Source organism: Protomyctophum bolini (assembly GCF_963924005.1).
Source record: "Protomyctophum bolini genome assembly, chromosome: 14".
NCBI lineage: Eukaryota > Metazoa > Chordata > Actinopteri > Myctophiformes > Myctophidae > Protomyctophum > Protomyctophum bolini.
This window is the reverse complement of record NC_137875.1, coordinates 5,129,955-5,148,750: the sequence shown is the minus strand read 5'-3', so window position 1 is coordinate 5,148,750 and position 18,796 is coordinate 5,129,955.

Sequence of the window (18,796 nt, the reverse complement as noted above, 5' to 3'; positions counted from 1 at the left end):
AAAAGGTGGGTTTTCAGACTACGGCGGAAGATTGGGAGTGATGCTGCAGTTCTGACTGCAATGGGGGAAGTGCATTCCACAGTTTTGGAGCCAGAAGGGAGAAGAGTTTGGGTCGTGTGGAGCAAACAATGAGCACCGTTCCGGGCCGGGGGAAAGGGAAAGAAGGAGATAACCACCGACATTCCGCCAAAGCACCGGCAGCATTTAACAGCCTTCAGTAGTTTATCCCAGAGTATTTAGGCCTTTGACATGCACTGATTTAACCCATTCTGACCGGGCACCCATTTTGGTGTCAGCATCATGTTATGCTTTAGCTATTGAAAAATAGCAGATCTACAAGCTCATATCGCGCCACCGAGTGGCGCGATACGAGCTTGTAGGTCTGCTATTTTTGAAAAATCGAAGAACGACTGACATTTTTATAGAATCTGATCTCAGGTCAGAATGGGTTAATCAGACCAGTGTGTGTCCAGTGGAAACCTTGTATGAATCTGATCTCAGGTCAGAATGGGTTAAATGGAATGTGACATCGTTTTGCCATCCAGATAACTGATCTGCCGGGGCAAAAAAGTAATTCCCTTCATCTCCAATGTTCTAACTAACCCCTTTTTAACCCATTTAGGCCTGACGTCGAAAATATTTAAGAAATGTCTTCTAAATCCCGACAGTTTTCTGTATCAGTGGTGCTCAATATTTCATGTCAAGGGCCCCGAAAATGATCTGTATTTGGCCACCGACCCCCATCTGAGAATATATTGTTCCAGGAACCTCCCCCAGAAGCAAAAGATTTGAGTTAAATACGTTCACTCTGAAAGAATATATATTGAAAGATTTCCACCACATTTTTACGATTTTTCAAAAACAGCAGACCTCCAAGTTCATAGCGTGACACTCAGTGCCGCGCCATGAACTTTTAGATCTGCTATTTTTCAAAACAGCTAAAGTATAACAATGCTTACAACACCAAAGGGGGTTCCCCGCCCAGAATGGCTTAATACAGGCTTAGTGTCATGGTGGCTTACTATCTCCTGTGAAGCACAGTTGGCATGGAGTACCTGCTGGCAGCTGAACTGCTAGCTCGTTGCTGGAGACTTCTCTGTGGATAATCGTATTACGGTTGAAGGCTGAGGCGCTACCATATGTTTCCTGAATTATTCCAAGTTGCTATCGAGCATCGTGTTTAACCCATTTATACCTGATTACCCATTTATACCAAGCTCATAGCGCGGCACCGAGTGCCGCGCTATGAGCTTGTAGGTTCTGCTATTTTTTAAACATCTTGAAAATGTGCTGCAAATCTTTGAATATAATCTTTTCAGAGCGAACGTTTTAAACTCAAATCTTTGCTTCTGGAAGGTCCCCGGAACAACATATTATCAGATGGGGGTCTGCTGCAAATTACATATATTTTTGGGTGTCCTTCACATGAAAATGTTTGAGAACGACTGACACATAGAAACATGGTTTTTTTCAGAAAACTGTCAGGATTTAGAAGACATTTGTAGAATCGAATTTAGGTCTAAATGGGTTAAAGCCGCATAGATTTATTATCACAACTAGATACTGTAGTCGGCTAAAGCAGCTTCTGTGAATGACTCAGACTGCGATATGACTTGTCCTGTCTGCATATAAAACGGGTGCAGCAGCAACAGTTGGCTCTTCATTCTTTCCGACAAAAAATCACATTCATTGTGACTTCTTACTGTTGGTAATTATGCAAGCATTGAAAACTGTTCCCGTACTTAAGGTACCATGCCTGAGGCCAGGGCTGGACTGGGACACAAAATTCGGCCCGGTCATTTTCGCGTGAATTTGGCCCAGACCGTCTCTACCCCCCACCACAACCAGCACGCAGACAACAGAAACTCTACCCCCCGCTCCGTCGAGGCACACACAAACAAACAAGCCCCTAATAATACCACCACTTTTACAGAACAACGTAAATGATACAAACCAACAGACAACTAACTACACAACCCTTTGTAGAGGGTTTATTTGTCACTCACTGATATAAGGTACAGTGGAATTATCATGATGGCACTGGCAGAATGGCAGCACGCCCGGACCTTTCCTGGTGGCCTGCCGCCTGTCTGTCCTTAAAAATATACGTACGTACCGGGAATATGCCCGGTGCGTTTATTATTTCACCTCTAAATCATCATTGCGTCCTATTGTTTAGTCTTACGATGCCATTGGCCAGGATATTTGCATATAAATACCCCCCACAGAGCCAGGAATCATCACAACTTGAAAGATCTCTGTTGGAACAGAAGTAATTACACCTTTGCCATGTTATCCATAAAAATGGCCTATAGGAAATGTTGCTATCTGATGGACCCAACGTTGCTATATGGCAACATTTTCATAAAAACTTACCAAAAGATAAAAAATAAAAAAACATAATTTTTTCCTCTCCAAAGTACTCCTACAAGACCATCTGAAAGGTTTAAAACATTTGATACAAGGGGCACGGTGGCACAGTTGGTAGTGCTGTCGCCTCACAGCTAGAAGGTCCTGGGTTCGATTCCCGCTCGGGACGCTGTGGGTGCTGGCGGCGTGTTTCCTCCTCCGTGTCATCAGTGCCCATACCCGAAGGCGGGGTTGGCGAAAGGGCCTTTCTGTGTGGAGTTTGCATGTTCTCCCCGTGTCCCCTAGGGTAGGTACCCTCACAAAAAACATGCAGTAATCCTGGTCACTAAACTGCCTCCCCCTGGCCAGCCGGGGCGCCTGATGGAGGGGAAAAAGTTGGCGAACATGCACTGCTCCCGTGCTTGCGGTTATGTTTAGGTTAGGGTTAGAGATAGGGATAGTAATTAATGTTTATGTTAGGGTTAGAGATGGGGATGGTCATTTCGGAACAATGAACCTTCTGACTAATGCCACGGCGCCCTGTGGCCAGTCCCCAGTCCAGCCCTGCCTGAGGCATCAATGTATAGCTATAGGCTACTTGTAGCCCAAGTCCATGTCTGTTTCTATAACCATCGACAGTACCAATGTATTATTTCTTTACATTTCAGAGTCTACTACTGACTGGGGCGCTGTCGATACATACATTATGTCCACAGTGTAGTGTAGTAGTAGTAGTTTAGATTTGTTCTGTGCTGTAGCATATGAATATGAATATGAGTACAAGACAAGGGTATTAAAGTGTTTACACAGATATTTCTGTACTACCTAGGCTCACATATAGTATTCCTAAATGTGAGAAAGGAAATACAGAGCTCATCTCCATAAAATAGCCCAATTTTCTTTCCCCCATGCATTTTGTTTTTGTTTTTTTACAGTACATAGGCTTCTCGCCACCTCTGGTGGCTCTGCTTATTGATTTCATTCCTTTCACATTACATTATCCATCCAGCACAGCCTCCTCCCTCTCACTGTAGTGTACATTATCCATCCAGCACAGCCTCCTCCCTCTCACTGTAGTGTACATTATCCATCCAGCACAGCCTCCTCCCTCTCACTGTGTAGTCAGGACGTACAGAGTACAGAGAGTGTTAGAGAGGCAGGGGCTGAAATCCAGTACGAGGGCACTTTTGGACAGAAATAGCAGATCTACAAGCTCACAACGTGTCGCAGCGCGACGCGTTGAGAGCTTGTAGATCTGCTATTTTCGGGGCGCAACCCAGCACTCTTTATCTAGTGGAGATGAGGTGTATACGACGATGTTCAACGCAAAATGCTGTGTTCAAGTTCATCAGACTTCGGGGGGAAATTAATCTATTCTCCTGAATGCTGCCTTCAGGCATGGCATTGAAAGGAGAGGAGTGGCATTTGCTATAATAAACTCTATGGTGTGAACGCGTACACTGAGAGTGTGCTAAAGACCATTTCCATTTGTACTGTACACTCTCACTTGAGTTAAATGAAACACCCAGGAGTTTATATACACGCCGCTGGTGCTCTCATGTCTCTAATCTATAGTTATATGAGCACAGCGTCAGCCAGAAGCTGTCCAATGGAACAATGAAAACCCTTCAAGGACACTTACTGTATAGACTCCTGCTGCAAACTGAGAGTACAGTACATAAGGATGCACCGTCCTATACAGTAACTGTGATGCTAAAGGCATGAATTACACAGCGGGCGTGTGTAATTCATGTTCTATTTCCCCCCGCGCCTTTTATCAATACCGTTTTATCAAGTGAAGACGTTTTCGTCCCCACTTTGCTCAGCGATGTTTTGGAACCCACGGCGTAATAACCCATTTTGGGCCGGAACCCCTTTTTGGTGTTATAGCATCATGTTATGCTTTAGCTAATGAAAAATAGCAGATCTACAAGCTCATAGTGCGCGCTACGAGCTCGTAGGTCTGCTATTTTTGAAAAGAAAAATCGAAGAACGACTGACACAGAAACATAGCTTTTTCAGAAAACAGTCATTTTCAAACAGACATTTTTTAGAATCTGATCTCAGGTCAAAATGGGATAAGCCTGTAAATAACACCCCCCCCCCACCCCCCTCCCCCCCCTGTTGTGTCCACACAGACACAACGAAGGTTAGAGAATGTCACAGCATGGCCATCGATATCGAGGCAGCTTATATATATATATATATATATATATATATATATATATATAAATATATAGGTGACTGCAGAGAAATTCCTTCAAACCCACAGCCAGCCAGCCGCCCGTCCTCCCTCCCCTCCCCCTCCCCCCCCCCCCCCCCACCACCACACAACCACACACTATCTCGGCCATAATAGCGAAACTATTTCCCAGGAGAGACGTCTCTGCGTTCGAGGGGGTCATTCCTGGCCTTGTGACTCATCTTCCTTCCATCCCAGTGGCCAGCAGCTCTGCTGCCCACATGCTGCTGCCTCCGTCTATAAGAGGCCTGTGGTTTCCCCCCCCCCTCTTCTCCCCCCCCCCCCCCTCTTCTCCCCCCCCCCCCCCCAACACGCCGGCCACCACCACCGCCGACCGAGCAGACATTCATTCCACTCCGGTTCCCTCTATCTCTGCGGTTATTCCCCTGGTGAAGCTGCTAAGCACCTTCCACGACCACACGACCCCCCCCGTCCCCGCCCCCTTCCCCCACAGCCCGCCCCCCCCCCCCCCCCCCCCCCCCCTCCTCCCCCCCCTCCTCCTCCGTCCTGCTAGCCTGGGGGGCTGGACTCTGCCTGTCGTCTCTCAGGAGGGCAGTTTATCTCAACGCCACACTGACTGCTCCAAAGCGCTGTATATCACAGTCATTTACAACCAGCTGATACACCTCTCTGACTGTTTCACTCCACATTAACCCATTCTGACCTGAGATCAGATTCATACGAGGTTTCCACTAGGACACACACTGGTCTGATTAATCCATTCTGACCTGAGATCAGATTCTAGAAAAATGTCAGTCGTTCTTCGAATTTTCCAAAAATAGCAGACCTACAAGCTCGTATCGCGCCACTCGGTGGCGCGATATGAGCTTGTAGATCTGCTATTTTTCAATAGCTAAAGCATAACATGATGCCAACACCAAAATGGGTGCCCGGTCAGAATGGGTTAATACGGCCGCTCTAATGACCGCCCCCCCGTCCCCTCCCCTCCACCACCAGCACGTCTTCAATGAGCTGTTAGGGGTCAAGGAGTGACCGTTCCATCAAACACAGCCAAGCCTCCTCCTGACACTTTTGACGTGTTTGCTGTTCCAGGGGAAAGGCAACGATGTCTTGTGTGCTTAAGTATGCCCCTGGTTGAGGCTATGCAGGCGATGATTTGTGGTCTGGTGTCTGCTCTGGATGGTCTGCAGGAATGTTAATGCAGGGGAGCGGTTTACCTGTTATGACGGCAAAATCTCTCTTATTCTTAACCCATTCTGACCTGAGATCAGATTCATACGAGGTTTCCACTGGACACACACTGGTCTGATTAACCCATTCTGACCCGAGATCAGATTCTAAAAATGTCAGTCGCTCTTCGATTTTTCTAAAATAGCAGACCTACAAGCTCGTAGCGCGCCACTCGGTGGCGCGCTATGAGCTTGTAGATCTGCTATTTTTCAATAGCTAAAGCATAACATGATGCTAACACCAAAATGGGTGCCCGGTCAGAATGGGTTAAGTACGTTTTGCCACCTTTGTATATGGCTTCACATAACATGACAATAAGTTATTGTTTAAAGGAGAATTCCATGATGGAAGGCTTTCTTACCTTTACAGGAATGATAATGCGGGGAGCGGTTTACCTGTTGTTATGACGGCAAAATCTTTCTTATTCTTAAGTATACGTTTTGCCACCTTTTGTATATGGCTTCGCATAACATGACAAAAGGTTATTGTTTAAAGGAGAATTCCATGCTAGATGGCTTTCTTACCTTTACAGGAATGATAATGCGGGGAGAGGTATACCTGTTGTCATGACGGCAAAATCTTTCTTATTCTTAAGTATACGTTTTGCCACCTTTGTATGGCTTCACATAACATGACAAGAAGTTATTGTTTAAAGGAGAATTCCATGCTAGATGGCTTTCTTACCTTTACAGGAATGATAGTGCAGGGGAGCGGTATACCTGTTGTTATGACGGCAACATCTTTCTTATTCTTAAGTATACGTTTTGCCACCTTTTGTATGGCTTCACATAACATGACAGAAAGTTATTGTTAAAGAAGAATTCCATGCTACCGTAGAAGGCTTTCTTACCTTTTATTTGTAGTTGTAACGTCCCCCCACCAAAGAGGTTCCAGGTGTTATTTTGTGCAAAAGTGCATTATTGGCTATTTCCCCTAATATAAGCCCTCAATGGGGGTTGGGTTTTTGTGCAAATTCGCTTATTTCCATCGAAATAAGTAGTAAAGTGTGCCGCTTGGGATACTATTTACATTATGAAGAGAGGATACAGTATATACAATTTTTTTTGAGCGATGTAAATAAGCCAATTAGCACAAAACCCAATGCCCCATTCAATTCAATGCAATTCATTGAGGGCTTATGGTTAGGAGAAATATTGTGTTGTACACACATTTGTACGATTTTGTTCACATGATAATACAAGTATTTAACCACACAAGAGCCTGATGCATTTATTATGAAACTTAAGATTATTTGTATTGCAGGACTACATATTCTGTGGAATGATGTAATTCAGGTAATGCAGGTGATGAAGCCAAGTATTTAGTGAAGGGATAGACACAGATCTACAGTATTTATAGGACTGACGCTGCATGGCTGATATTAAATACTATCTCTTGAATGTTCAGAATGAGTCGATCTGCACTCGCTTTTTATGACCTTTTTCTTTAGGCGTTACATTGTTGCTTTAATATCTACCTCGTTGAAAGACATTTGCCTGCGAGTTTTAGGATTATGATTGATGTTGTCTTCGTTCCAGGTTCAAGGTTCAAGGTTGTCTTTATTTTGTCTTGGAGACAGAGTCACGGCTGCATACAAATAACAGACACGTTCACATACGAAAAGGAAAAAAACACCATGAAACACCCAACATACAAAACAGAGATATTGCACATATTCCCTTGATAAAGTGCAACTGGTCAATAAAGTGCATTCGGCAATCCCTGCATCTCTTATTGAGTCAAAGTGCACATGGATCTCTTATCTCTAATTAATAATCTAGATTACTACTTCATTGGTTATATCATTTTTTTAAGTTTAGGTTAATATAAATGAACTGCTAAGGTTTACACGCCTCTCTGGACATGTTAACCCATTCTGACCTGAGATCAGATTCATACGGGGTTTCCACTGGACACACACTGGTCTGATTAACCCATTCGGACCTGAGATCAGATTCTAAAAAATGTCAGTCGCTCTTCGATTTTTTCAAAAATAGCAGACCTACAAGCTCGTATCGCGCCACTCGGTGGCGCGATATGAGCTTGTAGATCTGCTATTTTTCAATAGCTAAAGCATAACATGATGCTAAACACCAAAACGGGTTCCCGGTCAGAATGGGTTAAATACACGTAATGTGCCAAAATACACTGGCAATTTTCTCCTTCTATTTAAATCAGACACTTCGCTATATCACTGTGAATTAATGTGTGTGGAGGATTGGCCTATTGAGATTTGACAAGCCATTTCCAATTATCATTTAAACAGTAACTCCAAGCTTGCACAGTCTGTCAAGGCCTGCATCTCTGCTCCTCTACTGACATGCCTTTCAGTTCATCTGCTTGCTATAATTCTGTAATTATTGATGGCTTAGCCAACGTGGAATAACCTCCTACACAGACTTAAAAAGAGAGAAGCTATACACAAGTCATATCTAATATCTTTTTATCTCCTGATCTTGCTCTCTGGAACATAATCACATTTTCTGTTAGAGTTATCCTTTATTATATCTCAAGAGAAGAGATGCAGTCCCCCTTTTTAATACTCTGAGCTGTTGTTGTGTTGCGCACTCCGTTGAAATGCTGTAGGCCTACAGTATAACAATGATGCATTCATTCTGAGGCTCAGCCATTGTTCAAGATTCAATCATTTATTTCTATGTCAACAAGTTGATAGGAATTTGTCTTGGTTCATACTCAACATATACAGACAACCATAGATACACAAACAAGAAGGACAGTACAATTCAGAAACCAGCAGCATAGGAAATTACATTCAGTTTTTTTAAGTGCTATATGCATATTTCTACGAGTTCAGATTTCTAATGGCTACGGGGTAAGTGCTATCTCTGAAGCGACATGTTGAGCTCTTGATACTTCTATATCTCCTGCCTGATGGGAGGAGATTGAAGAGGTGATGTGCAGGATGGGAGTTGTCCCGCAATGATTGTATTTGCCTTCAACACCTGTCATGGTCAACACAAACACACCATCGGACAAAAGAAAACACTCGCCTCTGAAATCTCACGGCAACACAAAGCAGCAGCCTTGAGTATTATCTGTCAGGTTGTCGCAGTTATTGTGAAGCTGAATGGCTTCCAACTTTTGCTCTGTTGTCAAAGAACAACAGTGACACTTAGGTTATTCGTATAAACGCTATTTACGAACTCTGATGGACAGAGACAGACACAGCCAGGGACACACATAGCTGTCTATAGGAGTGGCTAGCACCACTCAAAAAGATAATAGTATAATGTTGGACAATTATTTTAGCGCTTTCCTTTTTCTTTTTTTGCATGTACTATTATTTTTTTCTTCTCACTATTCTTTTTGCCACAGCTTTGCGGTTTTGCCTTGAGGGAAATTACCTGTAATTCAGACACGGACATGTCATCAATCCATTGTCATTGGTTATGTAAAACCATCAATTATATCTGGAGGATGCACAGTATAGGTCAAATAAAAATTAGATAATGATGTTTAATGGCTTCAGATTAGTGCTATTATATATGCATGGGGTAAGGCTCAACGTTTTTTGGCTGGGGACCACCGGACATGCTTTGGCCATGTCTCGCGACCCCCTCCCCCTGCAAAAATAACCTCATTGGAGAAAATATATCATAAATGAACACTGAAACCGGATATACCGTAATCATTAAGGAAAGTTCATGTACTATGTGTAAACTCTTCATTTCCATTTTCTAGCCCTTCAGTTGTAAAAAAAGAAAAAGTTTTTGTTTTGTTTTTTGTAAATAATTTGGGGACCCCCCCAACATTATTTGGCGACCCCCTTACTTAGGGGTCGCGACCCACGGGTTGAGAACCCCTGGGGTAGGGGACGGGGTGTAACAATAATAGTAACTGCATCGAAAAATGTGAACGGCAAATATCATAATCGTTATGTTGCCTTTGTATGGGGCTTACCATATAGGGCTATATACAGTATATAGATGCTAGGGTGGTGCCATGCAAGATGTTGTGAGCTTGTAGATCTGCCATTTTTGCTACCACTATATACTATATTATGGGGCTTACTATAGGGATAATTAAACTATATTATAGATTATGGCCATACCTCTCCACTGGGGTAACAGCCCGAGGCTCTGCAACAAACACCCCACAGTCAGCTCTCTTCTTGGTTTCAGAACTCAGTCAAGTGTTTGCACGTTTTCAAACAGTGCATTGAACTGCCTATGGGTGGGCGGCCGCGGTGATGATTCACTGTTGCTAGAGATGAGAATTCAAAGAACATCTTCTGCTTTTGTTTTTGTCATTTCATCGATCTTTCTTTCATTAAAATCTGAGGAACAGAGGCAAACAATAATGTGTCTGTTATCTCGTCCTTTTCAAATGTTTATTTTTTTGGGGGAATTCACCTTTCAATTCCCCGTTGGCTCACCCAGTGCTCTGCAATATCAATGTAATGATTGTGCATAATCCCACCTCCCCTTTCCTGTCAACAGCAAATTGTTCGCGCCAGAGAGAGAGAGAGAGAGGGAGAGAGACAGAGAGAGAGAGAGAGAGAGAGAGCATGTGCTGTTCTCAAGGAAACATCCTTCAAACAACCCTCCATGAGTGAGTGAATTAATGTTTTTATTTGTTGCTGATGTTGCTTTTTTGCTTATGTATTTTTCAGTGTGGTGGTGGTGGTGGTGGTGGTGGTGGCAGTTTATTAGGATGTTTCCATGAGAACATCACATTTCATATATTTATTAGAATAGGAAACAGACTCTTATGCCCACCTGATGGGCTCAGAGACGGGTGCGTATAGGCAGGGCTCAACGTATTCAAAGAAATGCACAAAAAGTACATAATGACCCGCGCAGCACACAGTCTGCACTTGCAATATGAACGCTTTTGTATAAGCAACGTTTCTTCAGGCATCTCCGACTTAAATACATTGATTAGGTTTGGATAAGGTTTGGAGGCCAGCCAGCCTATGGGAAGTAGAGACCCAGAGAGAATGGTTAACCCATTCTGAACGGGAACCCATTTTGGTGTTAGCATCATGTTATGCTTTAGCTATTGAAAAATAGCAGATCTACAAGCTCATAGCGCGCCACCGAGTGGCGCGCTACGAGCTTGTAGGTCTGCTATTTTTGAAAAATCGAAGAACGACTGACATTTTTATAGAATCTGATCTCAGGTCAGAATGGGTTAATCAGACCAGTGTGTGTCCAGTGGAAACCTCGTATGAATCTGATCTCAGGTCAGAATGGTTAAGCACCTTCCATATAGGTCAGTAAGTTCAACACTGTGCCTTGTTATAATCACAGGCACAGTGCTGTATACGCTATACTGTACCTATACGCTCCATACGCACTGTGAGTAGGGCAGCACGCTGAGGGGGGCAACACAACCATTTTCACCACGGCTCCGCCGCGCAATATAATGAGCGACCGTGTGGGTGTGCGTCATCGCAAACAGCGAAAATAGCCGATCTGCGTGAGGAATAGCAGCGCTCTCGTCGGAAGCACAAATAATATCCTACTCTACAAAGGCCCTTTGTAGCGTTTAAGTGGTTATACCCAAGTTCCCAGTTTCCATTCCACGTTATCTGCAGTGTGTTACATGTCATCCATCGTCACCCTTGCTTGCCTGTTTCTCTCTCTACTATACGGTCGGCAATAAAGACAACATTTCCAGAGAAATACTCTGCTCTGACAAACAGCATACGAATGAATCAAGTGCATTTTGTTGCAGTCTTATCAGACCGGTGGGATGACCTTATTACAGTCGTCTAAGACAGACACAGCTTTGATCCAGTACGTGACTACTTTAGTGCTTAATGCTCAATGCTTGTTGGGGAAGTGTAGAAGAAATAGTGAATCCCTTCTCCCGGGCCCTTGCCTTCAGAAGTCATAAAAGTTTTTCATTAAAATCGTGTGCAATTTGCTGATTTGAGTGTTCCCGGAGACAGAGGGCTGGATGAGTTTTTTTGACTGAGGAATACGTATGCGCAGCAGAAGTATTTTGAGACTCGGGCAGATACTGCCAAATGCTACTGCATGCAAGTCTTTTAGAATAATGTGTCGAGTGTTATTAATCAGTTAATGTAATAATGTCCATAATTTTTGCATATCCATAATCACTCCTGCTTCCTTCGTTTTCCTCCAGAGTAATTTGGGCAAACTCCCGTTCACAGCTGCGTCAGTGTCATTAGCCCATAATGTGGTTTACACAGTTTGGTATAATCCTTGTAGAAAGTCACCAATACGACCGACACACATCACTGCTTTGCCTTCCCCAAAATAAGGCTCATTATTTGGAAAGTATTTTTTTTAATTACCGTATATATATTTCCCTGGAGACAAGAAAATCAATGTGCATTATTGTATGCATTGTTCTTCTTCTTTTTTTTAACGTTTGTTTATTGTTTTGCTTTGTTGTAGCGTTCTGCTCCCCTGGTCGCCGTAAGCCATGAAAAATGCATTAGTATCCTCACTTACTGGCCTGTTGAGACCGGCGAAGGTCAGCGTGTGAATTTACTGCAGTCCTTTGTCTTGCGTTCTCCTGGCAGCGCCGCTTTGTCAGTGCTAATGCGGTAAGTGGAGAGGTGAACACGGTGACCGTCCCCTTGTTTATTAACGTTCCACTCACTGTGTCACAATGCCCCGATTTATGCACCGTCGGATATGACGGAGTGCTGTGTGCTGCGTGCGCCTGTGGAAATATAAGCCCCGATCTACAAGCTCACAATGTGCCGCGGACTGGAGGCACAGCGTGTTGTTGTGGTGATTGTAGAGCTGCTGTTTTTCAGCGCTGGCGACACCGCCAAACGACAAAAGTTAAAAAGAAAGAAAGAAGGAATAAGAGCAGGGCTATACATCAAATATTCATTCACTGATGCTCTGGCGTCAGTGGGGGGGGGGGGGGGGGGGCTTCAGGGCTTGGCACATTAAGTTGGGTGATTTCCCAAAAGCAAAGCATTAGAGGCCTTTTTTCCTTGTTTGTTTCGTTCTTTTGTTCTTGTGTGTTTGCATTTTTTTAGTGGTGCAAACCACTCCAAGGAACAACAATGTCCCTGTTCACCTATGTGACGTTAATGAGCACCAGTATGACTATGAGTACCAGTAGGGGCGCTGTTGTGCCAGAAACAGAGAGAGAGAGATAGTATTAGTGCTGCACTGTTGCCTGCTAATGAGAGAGAGAGAGAGGGGGGGGGGGGGGGGGGAGAGAGGAGAGGAGGGCAGAGAGGGGAGTTGCACCACTCAGTTCACACGGGTGTGATTTTTGTATTGACTTGTCTAGCTTTTAAAATGTGACACAAAGGGACCACTTTGGATCAACTGCAAAGCTGCTGATTATTGTAAGATCATAACCCTGACGTGTTTTTGTGACAATATTCAAATATCCAGTGCTAATCCAGTGTGAGTTTGAGTACCATTTCTCCAAATATGCAGATGTGGAATGTTCTTTGTTGCTACAAATACCATAACAGTGGGAAAATATTTTCACGATCTTAATATTTTGGAAGTTCATTTTTTGTCAGCGTCAAATAATCTTGACTAGTGAAAGCAGGACAACAGATCTTGTTTTATTGTTTTTGGTCATCTTAAAACAAAAAAAAGACTGCTCTAGTTCTGGTAAATGGCGTAATTCTTTTTAGTGTGCAGTGCAACAGCATATAAAGGACTTGGTTGGTGGGTTCTGCGGCTTGGCGTTGTTGAGACTGCAGTGAATTATCCGTTCTGCACAGACGATAATTTCTTTTTTCTGGGACTGTCCAGAGTCAATGCCAGGAAACGGCAAAGGAGAATGTTGCTGACTCTTCACACACCTCTCCACACGTCTTCCAAAAACTCCCCCTCGCTCCGAACCCAAGCCACGTGCTGCTGTGCACATTCCCTTGATTGACTATAGCCCTTTATCCCATTCTGACCTGAGATCAGATTCTAACGCACAGAAGAATGGAGGGATGGTGGTTCTTTAACGCATTTTGACCTGAGATCAGATTAAAAAAATCTCTCTTCTAAATCCTGACAGTTTTCAAAAATAGCAGACCTACAAGCTCGTAGCGTGCCACTTGGTGGCGCGCTACGAGCTTGTAGATCTGCTATTTTTAAATAGCTAAAGCATAACGTAACACAAAAACGGGTTCCCGCCCAAAATGGGTTATGGAGACACGAGGAGGCACAGGGGGAGCCAGAAGAATTATTTATCTTTATATATTTTTCATAAATTAATGCCCTCTCCTCTCTACTATAGAGTGTGTGCTCTGTGCTGACCATATAAGGAGTTCCTCCCTGTCCCCAGTTAAACCCCCGTGGTAAAAAAAAAACCCCCATAGGTTTCGTTTTTGGCTATAGGGTTAGCCAGCCTTTATCCAATCATGATCGAGTGGGGGCGGGCCTTGAAGCACGTGCTGTCGGCCTGTTGCGTGTGTGTGTGTGTGTGTCCCCCCCCCACTGTAGAGTGTGTGCATGTGTCGTGAAAATGTGGCGCAAATCTTTGAATATATGTGACCAAATTTGACTGAGGCACTACCATTGAATTTTCGTTTTTTTCATGTCATATGAAAGCAGGGAATCATAGCTTCAAATTGACATATTGGTTGTTCAGTTTGACCCACCAGTTGGAGGTGGAGATATGACTTATAGAGTAATGTCTTGCAGAAAACAGCGAGTTGAGAAAACACTTGTGGTCTCTATAACATTACACCTATAGCTACATGTTTGGGCATTTATTTCATATTTACATGTCGATCTCAGCACTGACACTATATACAGACATGTGAAGAGTCTGCCTGTGCTATTAACTCATTAACCCAGCTGGTGAAAAGCTGGAATTTGCGTGATGGCAGGCTCTCAGTCAAATCTGGTCACATATATTCTTCCAGAGCGAACGTTTTTAACTCAAATCTTCGGGGTCGCTGGAGCAACACATATTTCGAGATGGGGGTCGGCGGGCAATTACATATAATTCTAGGGCTCCTTGACATGAAATAGTTTGAGAACCGCTGACACACAGAAACATGGGGTTTTTCAGAAAACAGAAAACTATTTGTAGAATCGTCCTCAGATCTAAATGGGCTATAGAGAGGGACGAGGGAATTCCTTTCTTTGATGCTACAGTATATCGAAATAATACAAAACAGTGGTATATACAGTACACTACACTAGTATACTATAGCTGATGTTCTTACTTTACTTTATGTCAGCCAACAATAATGCTCCTACAGCAGCATTGTGACAGCTGGGCCTGTTGGCTTTAACCCATTCTGACCTGAGATCAGATTCATACGAGGTTTCCACTGGACACACACTGGTCTGATCAACCCATTCTGACCTGAGATCAGATTCATACGAGGTTTCCACTGGACACACACTGGTCTGATCAACCCATTCTGACCTGAGATCAGATTATAAAAATGTCAGTCGCTCTTCGATTTTTCAAAAATAGCAGACCTACAAGCTCGTAGCGCGCCACTCGGTGGCGCGCTATGAGCTTGTAGATCTGCTATTTTTCAATAGCTAAAGCATAACATGATGCTAACACCAACATGGGTTCCCGGTCAGAATGGGTTAACAAGTTACAACAACTACGGTATATATATGTCTACGCCCACAGAAGAACATCGTGGAAGCAACTCTCCTGCCTGTTCAGGTGTTTTGTACAAACCAGAATATTATTTCTATAACTCCCCTGGCTATACTGTATATATCTTGGGCCGGCAGGAAGGACGGATTACCGTTTCAGAGTGCCCTTGTCGAGGAATTTCTAACTCGCCATTTGTAACACGAAGACGACGAAGGCCAATTTATTCTTGGTCAAGCACTACAACAACACTGAGTTGTTATGTGAACTTTTTGCAAAGATAAATTGCTGACTTCATATTGCACGTTGGGGAAAAAACCCTGTAAAATAAATAACTGTAGTACTATTCCTTAGATAGATTTTAATTAAGCACCAGTGCCTCATTCCCAAGTGCTTTCTATATGTGTGCTCTGCTGTATCATCGTACACAACCTGACCACGTAGCAGAAGTTTGCCTTGTGTTCTTTAGTTCTGTAGTTTTTTTCTATTTTTTCTTTTTGAGTACAAAGCCAACCAGTTAAATTGCTTGCACAGTCCATGCACAAGTAACTGTATTTGATGCTGCTTTTTGGTCTAGTTCTCATTATCAGACATATTGCTAGACAGATGTAAAAGGAGAATGCCATGCTAGAAGGCTCTCAATGAATTGCATTGAATTGAATGGGGCATTGGGGGTGTTGTGCTAATTCGCTTATTTTCCATTTTTTTTGTATATATCCTCTCTTCATAATGTAAATAGTATCCCAAGCACTTATTTCGATGGAAGTAAGCGAATTTGCACAAAAAACCCAACCCCCATTGAGGGCTTATATTTGGGGAAATAGCCAATAATGCACTTTTTGCACAAAATAACACCTGGACCTCTTTGGTGGGGACGTAACAAGAAAGCCTTCTAGCACAGAATTCTCCTTTTAATGGCTGCAGCAGGGGAGAATGAAGATTGGCCAGAATACATTTCGGGAAATTTGCGAAATGTATTAAAGGGGCATTCCACTAATCTTCATCATTTTACTATGTCATTAATATACCTGTTTCCTAGAACTGGAGAAAATCATTAACATGGTTAATCACATCTTGATGATGTCATCAAGATGTGATTCACCATGTTAATGATTCTTTTCATACTTACAGTTATAGGAAACACAGAATGGGGGGGACAGTTTTCTGAAAAACCTCCATATTTCATCTTTGAATGCAGATTGCGGCCCCTAGATGTGTCACAGAGACTACATTATTTTTGGTAGGGTTCTACCCATTTCTGGCTGTCTGAATATCAAAAAATAAAACGGTCATTAATATTTTGACATTATTATTGCTTATACAGTAGCAGCTTTAAAGGACTACTTCACCACTTTTCAACCTATCTTCATATAACAGGTCCTCACTAATAATCATGAAAAAATGGCGCAATTTTTTTCTACTCGGTCTGCGTCTCATAGGAGGGCTGTTGGCGGTTCAGAAACCGTCTTCCAGTGACATCATCGATGGGGAATACAAGCTAATAAAAACTGCAGGCTTTCTATAGTCCTGAAAAGTTGCAATGCGGAAATGGAAGCCATCGTTCTCACGATAATGAAAATCTAAACATTTTTGTAAACAAATCTTGTTTAAAAAATAATCTGCCTAATGATGATGTCACTGGAAGACGGTTTCTAAACTGACCACAGCCCTCCTGTGAGACACAGACTGAGTAGGAAAAAATCGTGCCACTTTTTTCATGATTATCAGTGAGGACCTATTATATGAACATAGGTTGAAAAGTGGTGAAGTGGTCCTTTAATGGCATAGTAGAATGTTGAAAATGAGTGGAATGCCCCTTTAAAAAAAAAAGGAAAAAAAAGGTAGGTGTTTGGTGTAGCATCGATTCACATCATTGGACGCCGGTGTTCATTGTGTTCCCTCTCTGTGGTCGAGAGAACAAAATAATGGTGCTTTAAACTGCAAAGAGCTGTCGCTGCAACTTAAAGCACAAAGTATAGATAGCTATTGAGTGCCTGAGGATGATGCTAAGCAGGTTTCATCATGTGGGAATAACTTATCCATCTGCAGTGTGTGCTGTATATATATTATATACTGTACATACCCTATGGAAACCCGGCCCCTCCTCCTCCCACCCCCCTTTGAGGTCATCAAACACAGTTCATATTAAGCCATTCTGGGCGGGAACCCATGTTGTGCTTTAGCTATTGAAAAATAGCAGATCTACAAGCTCATAGCGCGCCACCGAGTGGCGCGCTATGAGCTTGTAGGTCTGCTATTTTTGAAAAATCGTAAAAAAATGTGCCTCAAATTTGTAATATATTTTTTCAGAACGAACGTTTTTAACTCAAATTTTTGCTTCTGGGGGGGTCCCTTGAACAAGATATTTTCAGATGGGGGGTCTCGGAGGCCAATTACAGATCATTTTTGGGGTCCTTGACATGTAATGTTGAGTGATATAGGCCTAGAAACATAGGTATTTCAGAAAACTGTCAGGATTTAGAAGACCTTTAGAAGACTTTTCAGGCCTAAATGGGTTAAACTGAACCGGGAATCTATCTGGAATAGATGCGTCACTCCCATTCCCCTCCTCGTTCATCAACCTCAAAATAACTCGGCTGGATGGAGTGTTAACAGCGTTGCCCCAAGATGAATAGCATCATATGGGAGGCTCCACTTTAGCAATTAGATAGCTTACAACCCCACATTAATCCATTTTGGACTGTGAGGTCGATAAAAAAATAGGCTTCTAAATCCTAAAATAAATCTGAAAAACCAATGTTAGTGGTGCTCAACCTTTTTCTAGTCAAGGACCCCCAGAATTATCTCTATTGGGCCGCGGACCCCCATCTCTAAATATGCAGTTCCAGGGACCCCCCCCCAGAAGCCAATATTTTAGTTAAAAATGTTCTCTCTGAATTATATATTCAAAGATTTGCGACACATTTTCACTACTTTCCAAAAATCGCAGATCTACAAGCTACAACCGAGTGGCGCTCTATGAGCTTGTACATCTGCTATTTTTTCAATAGCTAAAGTAGAACAGAATTCTATAAACACCAAAAGGGGTTCCCGCCCAAAATGGGTTAAAACTGAGTGAAGAATCATTTGGCCATTTTTCTGTTGAAATTCAGGTTAATTAAAAAGACCCCCACATAATTATAATTAAAAAAATGAAGCATGCTCAATTGTCTAAACCCCTCCCCCTCCCCCAGAAAACCCAACCCCCCCTCCCCCCCACACCTCTGTTCTCCTGAAGTATAAGATAGCAATGAACAGGAATAAGCAGTGATCTTGTACACAATACTTTATCAAAGAATCACATAGAAAAAACACACTTTCCTCTCATGAGAAAAGCTTTAGCTTTGAAATGTCCTTTTTGTCATTATATTATATGTTATACTTTGATTGAAATGTGTCAAGAAAGAAAGTCCCTCCAGTGACTGAGAACAGCACTTTGAGCAACAAAACAAAAAATCAAAAGAAATACACACCACCACG